Here is a 13,997-nt window from a genome sequence, read left to right as displayed (position 1 = left end):
GCCTAGCTGTAGTTGACAAATACATCTTTACCTTCCAAAGTTGGATGGCTAGAAATTTTTTTTGAGGAACACAACAGAAGTGCCTCTTAAATATAGCCTTTTTTATATTTTTGTGAGAGCTAAATTACAAGCAATATATTGGTGAGTTTTAAAAGTCAAATAAAGAAAGTAAATTTAGCACAGAGTTTACAATGGCGATTTCTCATTCCAATAATGATGGGGAACTCATAAAATTTAGGCTTTGCAAGAATAGCAGATTTGTTTGACTTATTTTTAAATTTATAGGCATCAACAAATGGCACAGTTTCCAAATATTTGATCTGATTTTTTAAATCTGGCTGAGAATTTGCGAGTTTCCATTTTATTGGTTGCTAGATGAGCTTTTATTTGTAGATACATTGTGCCTAATTTTAAACTGCGTCTTTGGTTTTATAGTTTGTTTAAATGCATAAACATAAAAAGAAGGAGATAACTAAAAGATACTTAAGATCTAAAAAGCAATTTTGAAAGTTTTACTGAACCCTAAACAAATTTTCACCAACACCAGAAATTACTCTGATTAGTATGAATAAAAAGAAAATACCAGAAAATAAATACCACAAAGTATTTCTGTTTCAACCGTCATGTGATTTTAAGAGTATCAGCTCAGAACTGTAAAAGCAATCAACAATCATGGTAAATGCTACCACACTAACAAACATTCAACGCTTGTTTGTTTCCATGCTTGTCACACTACAGACATTACAGAGGAATCCCCCGGAAAAGCAGGTTTTGACTGAGGAGGTCTGGAGTGGGCCTGAGATACTGCATTGCTTGCATCTCTCTGCTGTGCTACAAATGCTGCTGATCCCAGGATGAGACTTTGAGTAGCAAAACTCTGCAACATACTAATTACTACATTAATTGTTATGTTTTTACATTTAACCTCCACCACCCTATGATATAGGGCGTATCATCCCCCTTAAGAAAAGAGGCATTTCATATAATTTTGTCAAAAAACCAAAGTATGAACCCAGGTCTCTTTGAAGCCAAAGCCCAGACCTTGTCTATAACAGCTTACTGCCTTAGTCTCTCAAGAAAAGAATTGATCATCATCAGTAGTTAATGCTACTTACTAGCAACTTGCTAATTTATGACGAATTGATTCAAATCAACAGAAGAACAGTTTAACATCCAGATGCTGAGACCCACTCCACTGTACTTCTTTTTCCATGAATGAAGTAGGAATTGTCGATTCTAAGTATTTTCACCATATCCACAGGTGACTAGGTATCACTAAAGTTATTCATTAGTTACTGTTGTCTGCAGTTATCACTGAAACAAATGCTATCTGCATTCCAATTGTTACTGAAAATAGCCAGTATGAGGTGTGCTTGCTGATCAAGTATGTGGGCTTGACTGAAAAGATTTCCTATTTTTAAAAAGGTAGACGTTTACATAGCATTTCTGTATTGAAGTAAAACACAAAATTTAATCTTTCAATTAATCCCTTGGCCTGAGCTACAGTCCTACTGTAATTCTCCCTTACAGATGCAAGTAAAAAACCATCCAATTCTAACACCTCCCTAGGAGGCCAGGACACTGGGATGAACCAGACTCTGATATATTTCTTTTCATCTCTCTTTGATGCTGTTTTGATGGCAAGCACATCACCAAAAAAATATATGATTAGTCAGAGCTCCTACAGACGACCATTATCATATTTCTGGAGATTAAGTAGGACAAGACTCTCTTCCCATTTCCACTCTTACAGGAAATTTTTTTTAAATGGCTGGTTGTCCATTTTAAAGAGCCTTTATACTAGGCCATTTATGCAAGATAGAACAATAAAATTTATGAAGAACTTTTGACAACACAGATGTATTTTTGTTAGATTACTATTTCTGTTAGACTACTTTTGACAAAACAAAAGCAGTCTAACAGAAATGAAACACAAAGTATCGCCTTATACCATAGATTTTCCCCAAAGTAGAAAGTCCTATCCCTCTAAAAAATTCCACAGGTGTCCAGAGGCTTTTCACTGTCTTGACACTGCTTTAGCAGCAGTTGATTTAGCAGTTATCGGAGAACACAGATATGGCACAAGCATGGCATGCCATCAGTAACAACTGGAACCAGTTACTCAGCCCATGTTTGTGAAAGACATATGTGAGTCAGAGGTTCTACCACTTTTGCCAACATTAAAAGTGACTAAATATTCTTATACAGTTTTTCTTTTGAAAACAGTCTTTTCAAAAGTCTGTTTCAAGTTTCAAATTTATCAGACAGAAATCCAGCATACTTAACTTCAGCATTTTATTATTCAAAATATATTAAGATCAATGTTCTCAAGATAATAAATTTACTTTTTAGAATAATCTGAGAGCCATGACTCATTATTGCTACTCAAGAAAATACGGCTGCTAGAAGTAAACATATGACACAAAGTTACTCAATCACATCTTTTATTTGTTACTACACATAAGTCTTTTAACATTTTTATTTATTTTTAATTTTTGACATAGAGTCTTGTTCTGTTACCCAGGCTGGAGTGCAAGGGCATGATCTTGGCTCGCTACAACCTTCACCTCCTGGGTTCAAGTGATCCTCCTGCCTCAGCCCCGTGAGTAGCTGGGACTACCGGTGTGTACCACCACACCTGCCTAATTTTTTCCATTTTTTTGCAGAGATGGGTTTTCGCCATGTTGCCCAGGCTGTTCTCAAACTTCTGGGCTCAAGCAATCCCTCTGCTTTGGCCTCCCAAACTACTGGGATTACAGGCATGAGCCACTGCACCTGGCAACATGGGTGAATTTTAATGGACTCTTATTCCAAAGAGGATTCCATATTTATATTTTGTCACAATGCAGCACAAAACCATTATATAATGCATTTCCCAATGAAAAGATTCTAAATGCCATATTTCTCAATACTTATACATATGTACATATTTCATCAGACAACCACAAGCTGAGTGCAAAGTATCTGTAGAAATGTTCTGTTAATACAACCTCTAAGAGCTTCGATTAATAGAAACATTTCTTCTGTGCATATTGTGTAGCACCTTGTGACTCGAAAGTGTGGTCCCTGGACCAGCACAGTATTATGTGAGAGCTTGTTGGAAATGCAAAATCAGAGGCCTCACCCTGCATCAACTGAATCAGTGTCTGCATTTTTAAAAAATCTCCAGATGACTTCACAGGTTGTTAAAATTTTGAGAAAAATTGGTATAGCTCCTATGCAGCTGGGGTGCTTATAGATATTTGTAGATTTCATTCTCACAACTACCTATGAGCTAGATATTTTCACTTTTATCAATACCATTTTAAGCCTGAAGAAGATGGTATTGATGCCATTTTCTCAGTAGTAACTTTCCAAGGTTACAAAAATAGGAAAAGACAATTGCAAACACAGGTCCATCTGACACCCAGTCTCTAAAGAACTCTATTCAGTGTGGATACCCAAGTCTGTGACTGGATTTCTTGTTATCTGCGACAGAAGTCATCATTGATAAGGACCTCTCCAGGAAGAAAGTCAGTTTAAATTGAGCATGTAGAGGAAATACACACTTACTTAAGCATGTATCTCTCAACATCCAAAGTTTAGGGTGTCATCCTCCGAGAAACTCCCCCCATCTCAGCAAAGGGGATTAATTTAATCACTTAAATTATGTAGTGTTGTGAATACTTATATCAAAACTTATCCTTTTCTACAGAAATAAATTTCAAGTCTCTGATCCCAGCTTAAAGCCTGTATTTTCCTAGTGGAAATTGGACATCTATTTAGGCTTAAAGTAGAGAGGTGTTAACTAATATGAAGCGAAAAGAGAGAAAGTATGAAGCATAAGAGTTAAGAGTGTTGACTCACAAGTCCTGCAGCTAGTTTTTCCAGCCTGGTTTCCTGAGTTACAAGCTCTGTGACCTTGAGTAGCTAATGAACCAGGCTTGCCTCAGTTCCTTTATCTATTCTAAAAAGACAATCATAATATGCCCATCTCATGAAATGTTAAGGACTAAAGGAATTCATACATGTGGGAAACACAGAACAGTGAATGCCTGACACCTACTAAGTGCTCAATAAGTATTAATTTTACAGTAAGTTATATGAAACAGAACAAAAAAAAAATGTTGGTTTATTCTGTCTTCATTAGTCTTATAAAAAAAGAACCCATTTCCTTTAACATGAAGTTTATACAAATGCCTTCTGTTCTGATACTCTGCATAATATCTAGAATAAGATCACAACCTGTGTGTGGTTAATGTTATTTATTTCATATACTCTTGCCAAGGTTTTTCAACAGATTGCTGAGAACCACTGAAGACAGAACCTTTCTTACTGATCTTTATTTCTCACTGTTCCTTCCCATATTAACTACTTAACACATATTTATCTGTGATGGTGCAACATGAAGAACAAAAATCTGAATTATAAAACACAAATTTCAAATTTCATTTATTTTAAAAAGACAGCCACAAGGTTAGAAATATAATCATGTAGCTTAAATATTACTAAACTTATTTTAAATTTATTGCAAAATTGCATATATTAATCGAATAATTTCTGTAATATCAACCATGACAACTCAACCCAGTTGTTTCATGCAGCTAGATAAAATCACACTCTTAAAACACTGTAAATAACTTACTCTTCAATAACTAAAAGCCTGAGTATGGCAATAAACATAAATAACAATGAAGGTTATATCATCCAGCCCTCCTAAATTTCTTCTATATTTTCTTGCCAGTGCTCCAAGAGAGATAAAAGGAAAGTAAAGGAAAGTTATTACCTGAAACAAAACCTCACTCCAATTTACTGCCACATTTCCAGGCATCTCATATCAAACATAACTATATATAGCAGCATTCTCAAACTGCAAGTCCAGTCTAATTTATAATTTATCTCCCCTACTTTTCCTGTTTTTCTGTCCTGGGATTCTTCAGCCTGAAAGAAACACCATCCTGTTTTATAAGTTTGGTTTAGAAACAGTGACTCCAGATCCACTGCAAATGGGACACTGTCCCTTTGGCTAGGCTGTGATGTGAAGATAGGGCAGGCTTATTACTATCTCTACAATGCAATGGCCTCCTCACCCACATATCCCTCCCTTCTGTCTCACATTGCTAACAGCATAGCTATAGTTTCTATAGAACTTGTCACCAGGGAACTGTCCAACATACTTTGGCAAAGGAATTATTTTGCTGCCTAAGGAAAGAGGATAGGAGAATAGTGAAAAAGAATAATCTCTTGCTTGGAAGCTGGCCATCTAATTAAACTCAGAAGAGTATTGATTCTGTCCACTTAGATCAACTTTAATTTTATGTATAACCAAATTATAGATTCAACTTAACCAAAATAGATCCCTGAAATCCCTCCAAAAATATATCAAATGTCTCTAAGTGAAATTTCCCAAGTGAATATGATTGCAGTCCAACTTGATTTATTGTTTATTTTCTATTTTAACATAAAATCTTAGCACAAAAGGATAAATTGAGGCAGTGTATTAAGTAGAATGCAGCCCACATGATTTAATAAAGAAGAAACAGACTAATATTCACTAAGGGTATGTTATTATTCCATGGGCTTATAAAATATTCAAGAGTAGCATTTTACATTAAATTGTTAGTGTGTGCAATAATTTTCACCTAGCACATCACACATTATAAAAGCATTTGCATATATTAAAATCCAAATATTCCAAAGTTCACACATGGTGACAAGGATATGAAATCCTGAATGCCGAGCTCAACTAACCAATATCTGACTAGTGTGTTCCACATCTTTACTAAATGCTGAGCAAGAGAAAATGAACTAAGTATTTGGATCTGAGCCTTAATAATTCTCAGTGTCAGGTCATAAATCTCCTGACAGGAAAATATTAAATTCTAAAATCACTTCTGAAAGAATTTACAGCATTATTTTCTTCACATTATTTGCTACATAGCACCAATTTTGTTATCTCTGAGTTAGTATGGATATAATTGAATCAGAAAAATGCAGAACGGGCCAGATAACTTATCCATACATTTCTACCAAGTTTCCACTTGATTTTTTTTACTGGTCTATTTTCCATAAAATTATCACTCACTAATATTGAATACTTTTTCCCTGAAATCAGCTAAAATATTCTTAGAATCCATGGGTGATGGAAAACTCAGATGGTGAAGAAATGTTTTCTTTTTAAGCTGAACAAACTGTTCCCAGAATTGTTTTGAAAGGATTAAACAAAGGAATAGGTAGCCATGCATTTAAGAAAACAGGTGCCTTATATCTAATTGTCCAAATCTCTACGAATTATAGGAAGACAATTCTGAAGAGTTTTTAATGGCTACGGCATCTAGAATTTTCATAGCACAAAAACACTTCTCCTTCTAGAAATATACCCTCAAAGTCCCTAATAAACCCATTAAACTGTTAGCAAATTGCATTTCTTAAGCCTTTTAAAGGGGGCCACTTTAATCTTCCAAGAGAAGATTGTCCAGGGCAAGATGCAAAGATTTCTTACCATGATTACTGTTCACAAGCTAAAAATAGCCATATGAGAAAATTGAGATCAAGCAACTTCCTGACACAAACCTGACCTAATTCAACAATTTGATCTTTATCAGTCCCTGCTGAAGACCCAGAGTTGTAAAGTTTTGCTAAGAATAAAAGACTACACAAAGGAATCAGAACCCTAGGGACAATTTACATGTAAAATAATCAGGCTTGCGAAAGATTATAAATTACCTAATGTCTGCTAACAGAGGATCTGTTAAATTTATTTTAGAAATCCCACCCTATGAAATACTATGTAGCTGTGAAAAAGGAAGCACAAGGCACTTCTTTCTTTTTTTTTTTTTTTTTTTTTTGAGACGGAGTTTCGCTCTTGTTACCCAGGCTGGAGTGCAATGGCACGATCTTGGCTCACTGCAACCTCCGCCTCCTGGGTTCAGGCAAGTCTCCTGCCTCAGTTTCCCGAGTAGCTGGGATCACAGGCACGCGCCACCATGCCCAACTAATTTTTTGTATTTTTAGTAGAGACGGGGTTTCACCATGTTGACCTGGATGGTCTCGATCTCTTGACCTCGTGATCCACCCGCCTCGGCCTCCCAAAGTGCTGGGATTACAGGCTTGAGCCACCGCGCCCGGCCACAGCACAAGGCACTTCTACATGTGTAACAAAATCTGAAACGTGAGAGGAATAAAAACAAGGCACAGAAAATGTGTAGTAATATGTTAATGTTTACTACAGACACAAAGACACACAGAGCATAGCATTCTGGAAGGCTACACAAGAAAGAGACAACAGTGATTGTTTCTAAGAAGGAGAGAGAGGGAAGAGACAACCAAGGAAAAAGATGGATAAAGATTTTTCGCTCTACGGCTCTCCTGTCTTTCGCATTTCGTGCCTGTTCATCTGGCACATATTTTAAAATCACCTTTAAAAGCACTAGGGAAAGAATATATTGTCTGTGTTCAAAAACACGCAGCCGTGTTAGCAGTCCTGCACCTCTAACTGTATGCCTTAACAGGAGTCAGGACAATAGGCCTTACAATATCATTTTGTCCCCTCTTCACTCACTGGGAAGCTCTATGTAACAAAGATTTTTTTTTTTTTAAATCTGGGTACACATCTTTTCTACTTACTGTGCTTTAGATTGTTTAAAATAAATTTCCCAGGGTAGTGCCAAGAGGGTGGTGCAGGGGCAAATGCCACTTCCCCCCAAATTAATCTCCATCAACCTCTTTACAAATACTTCCTAAAACAAATACACATCTCAGATTAAGAGATACATTCAAATGGAAAAGTAGCTCTATAGTCAATCTACAGTCAGTCTCCATCCTTCATCTCTAAACCCTCCTATTTAGAAAATTTGAGGCTGTCACTATACTGTCCCCGAATTTGGGAGAAAAACATTCTCCATTTGGTACATCCTTCTTTGACAACAGTAGAATATGAAGGAACTGACTAGGTCAGACAGATTATAGTAATATGAGTGAGGGATCTGGAGAGAGACTGAGCAAGTTTGAACTGTGAATTTGCCACTCATGTTCATTTGGGTAACTGACCTAACTTCTCTGTGCCTATTTCCTTATCTGTAAAATATAAATAATATTATATAGCTGATAGTATAATTTTTCATTCTGCAGACTGTGACTTTTAATGTGAGTAATGAAATCAATTTTCTGAATCTCAACTGGACTTTTAAAAATGAAATTAAACATAATAAAATGAAATGGAATAAAACATGAGTTATTAGACATAAAAGTGATTATTTCTTTTTCTAATCATATACAATATAACATATAGAGGAATTATATATGTACAAAATCTCAATTTTTTTCATTGGGGCTTAAGTTCTAAAGGTTAAAGGCTTTTGTCATAGGTGGACTGTATGAATAAAAGGTATTAATAAATATCAAGTATTTACAACACTGCTTGGTATTGTATAAGAAAGACCTCTAAATGCTAACTGCATAATCCTTGTTATAATAACAGTAACCTATTTTTGTCATCATCATCATCCTCTCTCTCTCCTGAACTGAGAAGCAAACAAATACCAATATAAAATTGATGTGAACAAAAAGTTACATTAACATAAAGATCTTCATATAATTTAATATTTAAAATCTATATATAAAAATATATTTTTATATTATAAACAATATATAATTTTTTTTAGAAACAGAAATTTGAAAGAGATAATAGAGTATTTATATAACATGGTTCAGGACAGAAAGACACTAAATTTAGGGGCCTTCAGAATTTAGTAAATGTGTGTGTATGTGAAGTGAATTTGTACAAGTTCATAAAAATATTTAGAAAATGTCAACTTCTCTTTCCTCTGATTCTATACTTATAAGTTAACAATGCTGTGTGATGTCTATGTCATGCCTACAGTAATATATCAAAGGTGGAGGCCTGAACTGCTATCATGGACAATTCAATCACTGGATAAGGGGTTGTTGGGATATCCCCCAACTCTAAGTGTTACCTCGTGCCCATTGAGAATATCAGGAGGAGTTAAACATGAGTATACGCATATAATTTTTTGTTATGTCTCTGATTGTAATTAGAAAAATAAAACTGGCATTTCTGATTTGTACATGTGTTCCTTAGGAGACTGGCTAACATGAGACTGTCACTGACCCACAGGCTAACTCTTACCTTACTAACCAAATTCAGTTTCATGACATATACCTTGCTAAAATAGCATGAACACAGCCAGAGATGCTGTCATTCTCTACAGATTTTTCTGGGTCATGGTATGTCGTCCTCCAAAGAAATATTTATCCCAGTGTTTTTCAAAACTGTGTAGTAACAGAGTCCAACATAAAACTTTGTGATATGTAAAACAGAAAATCACAGCTCCTATGCCTGAAATGGACATGAGCAAGCCTGGGAAACCTTCCTGATTATCCCTCTTTAAACCTCCCTCTTTCCAACATGGCAGGCCTTGAAGGGATAGTCTGAAAGTCTCTAGACTATCTGGGCACTTTTCAAGCTAAAGTATGCATCTGAATGATCAGGAACAGAAGTTAAAATCTAGATGGCTTGCTGTACCAGTGTCTGGTTCAGAAAGCCTGGAATTAATTTCCATTTCTAATGGTCCAGGAATCATGCTTTAAGGACCACTGCCCTATCACATTGCTTCAACACATTTGTTTAATATCACAAACAAGGACCACCTGGATTTCATCCTTTGCAACTAATTTGAAAGATAAAATTTTTAATGATAATAATATTTTTTAAAAATCTAGATATTGAAGTAAGTAACTTTGAGCCTTTTTTTTTTTTCATCCAAGCTAGTTTTAAATTCTAGTGATTTAGTTTGATCAATTGAGAAAAATTTTACCAGGTCATGAGAAGGCTCTGATAATGTGCTACCACAACAAATGTTCCTGAAAGTTCTTTAGGTTTGGTTTGCTTACAGAACAATACATGTTCCCTGCTTGGAACTAGTCCTCAATGTTCCCTCTTGTTTAAACTGTGTGAATTCTTAACATACTCAGCACACATACTGCAATCTATGACTGAATGGAGGCCTTTCTCTCTTCAGGGAGAATGGAAGGATGTTATTTTGGGGAACAGTGAGGCTACCTTTACCATTTTTTTTCTAACTCACAAAATACTGCAATAAAGTATTGCTCAACTCAGACTGAAACAATTTTCCCATCTGTCAAAATATTTTAAATAGTATCAAGCTGGTATTACTTTGTCAAAACATTTCATCAGAGACAGTATCTAAATTTAAACAAAGCAGTTCCTCAAACTATGTAAGTAAGGTGAATAAGCTGCCACTGACACGGTATATTTTTTGAAAAATCCACAAGGTCTCATTAGAAAGACCTTAAAGGAAATGAGTGTTTAAACCAAGGGCAAGTGTACCTTGGGCGGAACATTTCATTGTCCTTGAAATGATTTATTTCAACTCCTCCCAAACGCCATAACACAAGCTCAGCTTTACAATACTTCTGGTCAAAGTCTCAGTAAACTCACAATTATACAATGAAATGTGGGTAATATGGATTGGCCTAGAGATCTCCACAAACTCAAGCAGGCAGCTTTCATAAACTCTCCAAGGGAAGTGGAGTTGACGCGAATTCTCCCCCCACCATTCAAGTAACTTTATGGAGGTTACCTGGTGTTTCTGGACCTGTTTCTACATCTATGCACACAGGGAAAGCCTGACTTACAAAGTGGATCTAAAGAAGGGATCATTAAATGAACCCTATTTTCCTGTCTTAGTATTCACCCATAAAAACTCATATAAACCCCCAGAATTTGAGTTTAGAGAACAACGTAAGAGAAAAAATAATGGTTAACATCTTTTATGTCCTATAGACATATATACACACACATACATATATATGTAACTTATATCCTGGTGTAATAGTCTTTCATTTTTGTTATAAATCTGTCACAATAAAAGATTAATAGAACATTCCTTCCAGGTCAGACACACCTAATATATTTTTCTCCATTAAGTAGTGTATCTCCAATCATCTACGGGGTATACCACAACCTTTTTTATATCTTTAAGAAATTTAAAATCCAATACTATGTACTCAATGCAAATCAAATATCACTTTGAAAGGGAGCATGGTAAATTTAGAGTAAATGATTAGGCTAGGAACTGTCCAAAGTTTAAATAATTACTGATCAGAGTTCCAGTTTACCTTTTCCTCAAAAGAAAAGCTCTTTTCTTATATATAGTTAACCAAATCTATATAACTATGAAAGAAACAGGGCTACAACAGTGATTTGTTTTCTTTTGATATTTAAAACCATTCTATGTAGACTTGATTTTGCAAATTTCACATTTTAATTAACATAGTTCATACGGATTGCTAAAACCAACTTCATGAATTGGATGAAGTCTTTAATAATCAACATCAGTCAGTAACACTATTAAAATGTTTAAGCTAGCTGGCAGTGTAAGCATAAATTAAGGCAAAGTTCTTAAAATTACATTTGACTTTGAAAACTCATGTTTTTAAATTTGTAACAGTTTCATATACATGTGTATTTGTAGGTCTCAGAAATATTTTTTCTTCTAGAACTTTTTGATAAACTGCAAGTATTTTCATTTCCTATAAAGTACATCTAGTCAGATGGAGAACCACTGGTACATATTTTCCCCACCCTGATCTTTGGTGTTAGTGACATCAGCTGTTCTGTTATGTGTGATAATTGTTTTTAAAATATTACTATGACTTTAATAATTATTTTTTTTTCCAATTTTTTTTTTTTTTGAGACAGAGTCTTACTCTGTTGCCCTGGCTGGAGTGCAGTGGCACAATTCTGGCTCACTACAACCTCTGCTTCCCGAGTTCAAGCAATTCTCCTGTCTCAGCCTTCAGAGTAGCTGGGGCTACATGTGTGCATAACCATACCTGGCTAACTTTCGAATTTTTAGTAGAGACAGTTTTGCCATGTTGGCCAGTCTGGTCTACAACTCCTCACCTCAAGTGATCTGTCACCTCAAACTCCCAAAGTGCTCGGAATGCAGGCATGAACCATGGTGGCATCTGGCAATAATTATGATTTTATAATGCTGGAGACTAGCTTTAGAATCTAAGAAAGAGAAACCACTTCATCTATGAAAATGACATGGTAACAAGAACTTTGGAGGAAAGGTAATTTTTTTTAAATGGCCTTTAACAATTACCATTATTTTTACAAAACTCAATGTGTTCAAAATGATTCTCATATTAGGAGCCTTTCGAATACATATCAGAACTTTCATTTACATGCCCTCCCTTTGTACTCTCGGATTGACAGGTATACATGTTCGTGCTTGTTGAAGTATCAATTATTTGCCCATGGACTCAAAGTTCATAAATGGGGAATCCAGGATTGGAACTTGAGAGGTGTGGCTTCAAAAAACACACACACACACACACACGCAGGAACTGCCCTCCTCAAAGAGTACGTGATCTAGCTGAGGGGCCAAGACATAAACACACAACAAATTTAATAACAAAAGAAAAAAATAACAATTCATGTTAATAGATAGAAGACATGTCACAATGTTAACTGTGCAATGAGGTCCAGGAGAGAGGTGAGATCTCAGCCCACTGGCTGAGATGACCTGGGGAGATGGCTGTATGAGGGAGTTTGGAAACTGACATGGAGAATGGGAAGAATTTAAGTAAGTGGGGGTGGAGGAGTGTCTTACAAATCCAAAATAGCAGGAGCAAAAAGGAGTGTGAGTAAACAAGTCTCTCTGGAGTGAAGGATTTATATTCAGCAATATTGATGAAGCTAGAAAAACAGTTGAAATAACTGTAGAAATCTTAAAGTCTGAGGAGTTAAGACTTAATCCTGCCAGCATGAATATCCATCCAAAGATCGTAAGTAAGTAAATGCCTGGATCAAAAGGTGTTGGAGAAAAGTAATTACCAGTAGCATGAATAGCAGCATTTGGAGAGAGACCAACACTATGTGTAGAAGGCCTCAGAATCTACTGGTAAATTCCAAACTACCCCTATATTACTCATTCTTAATTAAACTTAGATTACTATCATCTTCTCTTTCCTACAAAGGCTGCTACTTCAAAACCATATAAATACACTTCTGTAGCATGGGTAAAACTCAGATTTACTCCTGAAAACATATCATAGCAGATGCTGTCAACAGTCTATCCATATCTTTTTGGTTTTGCAACTGCAGTACACACTGGCCAGATGTTGACTTCTAACTGTTATGATTGGATGTATTTTTCAGTGGCCAGAAGTGCTGAGAAATTAACTCCCCCACCGCTAGTCTTGAGTCCTACCCACAGAAGCCCCCAACCAACAATGGTCAGGAGTTGGTATAGAAATACCCCAGCTCCTCACCCTGTGTACCTGGTGTAGAGCATTTTCCAGAGTCCTCCAGCAGAATTAAGCTTTGCTTATCTAGCACACCAACTTACTGAATGGCATAATGTTTTTTGACTGCCTTCCATTCCCTGCCTCATTTCCCCTATTGGAGTTTCCTGGAATTTCCTCCCAAATAAACAAGTTACACTTCATTCTATGTCTCAGGACAAGGAAATGAAATATTGGGGGTGGAAATAAATCCAAACTGAAATACATTTTGGTGTTCTAGCTCACTTACGTTGGCTCAGGTTACCTTCCTTGTTCTGTAGTCCCTCAAGACCCAGAAAGTACTTCCCTTGACCAGCCTGTTCCAATCTTTCCTGATCAGCCCAGGCCACTATGCTAACTCCCTTTCCTAAACCTTTAAGCAATTACTGCCTGCACTCTTTGCTCTTTCTATATTATATGGTGGGCTATGGATATGTCTTGTCTTATCTTTTAGACCCCTACCTAGAGATCAGAAACTTCGTTTCTTTGTATGCTCTACAAGGTTAGAGCAGAAGTATGTGTCATTTAAACAGTTCTGGATTAGTACTTCTCTGGTTGACTTACAGACCAGAAAAACTGATGATAAAAGGGGAGTCAGGCTTTATTTAGCTTTGAGTTATGTTTCTTTGGACATACATGGGTTGGCACAGTGGAAGAAGGTGAAAGGACCAGCAAATGTGAAT

General features: G+C 36.0%; 1 protein-coding gene across 18 annotated transcripts in view; it reads right to left on the bottom strand.

Annotated features, from left to right (window-relative positions):
- HDAC9 (histone deacetylase 9) overlaps positions 1 to 13,997 on the bottom strand; it is a 1,049,458-nt gene that overhangs the window by 811,453 nt on the left and 224,008 nt on the right. The window lies entirely within an intron of this gene.

The sequence above is a fragment of the Saimiri boliviensis genome, chromosome 10 (assembly GCF_048565385.1).
Source record: "Saimiri boliviensis isolate mSaiBol1 chromosome 10, mSaiBol1.pri, whole genome shotgun sequence".
Taxonomy (NCBI): Eukaryota; Metazoa; Chordata; class Mammalia; order Primates; family Cebidae; genus Saimiri; species Saimiri boliviensis.
Note: the sequence above shows the minus strand (reverse complement) of the source record. Positions and strands in the feature narration are given on the sequence as shown.